This window comes from Crocuta crocuta, unplaced genomic scaffold (genome assembly GCF_008692635.1).
Source record: "Crocuta crocuta isolate KB4526 unplaced genomic scaffold, BGI_CrCroc_1.0 scaffold330, whole genome shotgun sequence".
NCBI lineage: Eukaryota > Metazoa > Chordata > Mammalia > Carnivora > Hyaenidae > Crocuta > Crocuta crocuta.
This window is the reverse complement of record NW_027530521.1, coordinates 3,318,806-3,322,104: the sequence shown is the minus strand read 5'-3', so window position 1 is coordinate 3,322,104 and position 3,299 is coordinate 3,318,806. Positions and strand designations below refer to the sequence as shown.

Sequence of the window (3,299 nt, the reverse complement as noted above, 5' to 3'; positions counted from 1 at the left end):
CCCGGCCTCATGGTCACAAGAGGCTGCCACAGCACCAGGCACAACATTGGTGTCACTGTGGCCAGAAGAAAGGGAAAGGGACAAAGGCAAAGTAAAGTCAGTCCTCCCACAGCCTTCCCCAGAGCGGGTCACAAAGGCACCCAGGCGCAGGGCAAGGGCACCCAGCCAGCCGGTGGCCAGGCCTGGCGAGGGCACGGACTCCTGGAATCTCGTGCAGAGCTCGCCCCAGAGCCACTGCCTGTGGCCTGTGATCCAGCTGGCCCTGGGGGCCCTGCCTTCTTCCAGCACTACAGTTCTCTTTTTTTTTATATTTTTTTAAATAGTTTATTTGTTTTTTGAGACAGAGAGAGACAGAGCGTGAGCAGGGGAGGGTCAGAGAGAAAGGGAGACACAGAATCTGAAACAGCCTCCAGGCTCTGAGCTAGCTGTCAGCACAGAGCCTGACGCGGGGCTTGAACCCACGAACCGTGAGATCATGACTTGAGCCGAAGTAGGATGCTTAACCGACTGAGCCACCCAGGCGCCCCAGCACTACAGTTCTTGTCCACCGACGGGGGGCGCAGAGCTGGTGGCTAGTGAGCCCTGCACGTTACCACTGGGAGGTCACGTTGCCTCAGCTTGCTCTTAGAAGGAAGGTGAGAAAGCAAGAAGCCAACATGAACAAGGAACACTTCACAGAGCCTAGGACAAGCCAGTACCTGCTGCCGCACGCACACCACAGTCACTTGTGCTTTCCCCACGCCAGGCCTGGGAGAGCGTGGGTATGATGCCCTCATCTTCAGATGTGGAAGCTGAGGCACAGAAATTAAGCGGCTTGACCAAAGGTCACACAGCTAGAAAGCGGCCGAGCCAGGATTTGAACCCAGGCAGCTCGCTTTCTGGGTCCATATTAGTGAAATTTGTGTTGCAGTGGTCCCTACCTAAGTCTGCCTTACTTATTCATAAATTACACTTAGCCTGTTGATCAGGAGAATTAGAGCTGAGTTCCAACACAGGCATGGGGTCACTAAAATCAAAAAGACTAGAAGAGGAAAAGCAGTGTCCCTGAAGCCAGGGGACGAGATGCTCATGGTAGTTGAGGGCTAACTTGAATGCTGAGCTTCCTGGCAGCCAAGGCAAAAGGGGAAATAAGCGGTTTCAGTAGATGAAAGGAAGCTTACTTGGTGATCAGACAGGATGACAGTGTTTAAGGAAGGGAAACCCTTTTCCCACTCATGAGATCTGGTCTTCGTTTCTGCCCTATACAGCACCCAGGGCTTCTTTGAGACCCAGTCAATGGTACATGATAATCAAGATGAATTAAAAACTGGGCCCCGGTGAGCTGGTTCCTATGATTCAGAAGCTTGTCAACTCTATAGGGGTTTTGAGCGGTTGGTCACCTTCTCAGCCTCTGTGTTTCCCCAACTTACATTAACAAAGATGGCGCCCATTGATTGGATGGCAAGCCCATGCCAGGAGCTGAGTAGTGACTTGGTATACATTTCAGTGTTACCAGCATTTTCCAGTTTAAGAAACTGAGGCTGAGAAAAGCAAACAAAATGCCTTTTGGCCAACAGCCCCACGTAGCTCGGATGCATCAGAGTGGAGAATTCCATCCCGACCCCTCTGACCCCAAGGCCCATGCCTCCCTCTACCACAGGCTGCCCCCCTGAGGGCTGGTATCATCTCTGCCTGGCAGATGACCAGGACTTATGTCTCAGGCATCCCACAGCCCCAGTGTGAGGCCTGTTTGGAGAATCAGGACTCCTGACTCCAGTGCAGACCGTCCCACCCCACTGTTCTGGCCTCTGCGTCCTGCTTCCTGCACCCCACCCTCTGAGGCTCCACACCCCATGTCTCCTGGTCCCAGCCCTCCTCAGCTTGGCCCCCCTCTTCTCCTAGAAGGCAGAGGGGTGTTTCCTGGCTCTGCTGGGGAAGTTCTGGCACTGTGCGATCGCCCGGGTTGGAATGAATGATTTATTTTTTTCTTTCCCCGCACATTGTAAATCCCAGTGGAAGACTAAACATGCCCTTGATGGTGTTTATTCCTGCAGATGAGGTCCAGCTGGGGAGGTGGGCCTTGCTGAGCCTGAAGGAAGGGGCCTTTTAAAAGCAATGGGCCGTCCTTTCTCCCACTCCCCAGGCCTCCCGGGCAGGTGGGAAAGACTGAGCCACTGGGCAGCCCCTGAAGTGGTCTCCCAGGGATGCCTTTGGTCCTTCCTACCCTGAGTTCCCAGCAGCCACTGTTCCCAGGGGAGCCACAGGGGAGGCCGGGAGCCTGGGGCAAGGCACGTACGTACGTGGCCTCTCAGGCCCCAGGTTCCGCATCTGTAAACTGAGGGGACGCCTGCTGTGCCCCCACTCCCAGGAGTCAAGTGAGCACAGACTGCGCCTCATTGATAAAATAGAATGGGGGCCACGCCCTCAACTCCACATCCTAACCGCAGGGGCTGGAGTCCCTCCTCCGAGGCCCCGCCCCGCAAGTGATTTCGCCCACCTCTGTGTGCCTCCTTGGTCACCTTGCAAGTAACCTAACCTGAGCGGGTCCGCTCCCCATTATCCGCAATCCTGAAATCCAAAAACCACTTTGAAAAGCCATAATGCCGCTTGCAGCTCATTTGGTGGTAAAATCAAACCTGAACAGAAGCAAGGCTATTTATGGCCTCTGTTTACCCCCTTGAGGAGTTCCTGGGGAATTATGAATGGGAGAGACTGCGGGGTGTGGCACAAACCCCAGTCCCTTTCTAAAAGTGGAATGCTGTGCAGTGCTGGAGCCTTCCGGCCCCCACTGCCCCTGGAAGCGCTTGTGCTGAGGATTAAGATTGTCACCCTAAGGGAGGGACATAGCGTGCGGCCCCGCTCAGAGCAGGTACTTGCAGGGCATCCTTGCAGGGTTTACTGTGACTGTCACCATCAGTATTCATCAGTGCTTAGTAAGGGCTCGATAACTGCTGTTTCCGTTGCCATTGGCGTTACCACGAGTGTTATTTGCAAGGACTGTGGAGACCAGGGATTTGGGGGCGAAGATTCCTCTGGCTGTTTCCTCCTCTGACTATTTCTCCAGCCTCTGTTTAGTGGACACAGCCCAGGTCTGGGCTTCAGCCCTGCATTCTAGGCTGGGCTCTCAACCGTTGCTGTGTAGGCCTGGACAACTTACCCGGCCTCTCTGAGTCTCAGCCGCCGTCTAGGGCCATTCCCAGCTCTGAACTCCGGGGTTCTGACGTGTTCTCTCCAGGCAGCGGAGAGTGGCAGAGGGTCAGGAGGAAGCAAGTGAACAAACTGTTTGCCAGGAGGCATTGGGCACAGGCCATACTGCCAAC

At 54.8% G+C, this 3,299-nt stretch overlaps 1 protein-coding gene across 2 annotated transcripts in view; it reads left to right on the top strand.

The window, feature by feature from the left end:
• The window catches only part of CD82 (CD82 molecule), a 46,941-nt gene that overhangs the window by 34,815 nt on the left and 8,827 nt on the right, over window positions 1-3,299 (top strand). The gene's annotated exons all lie outside the window — the stretch shown is intronic.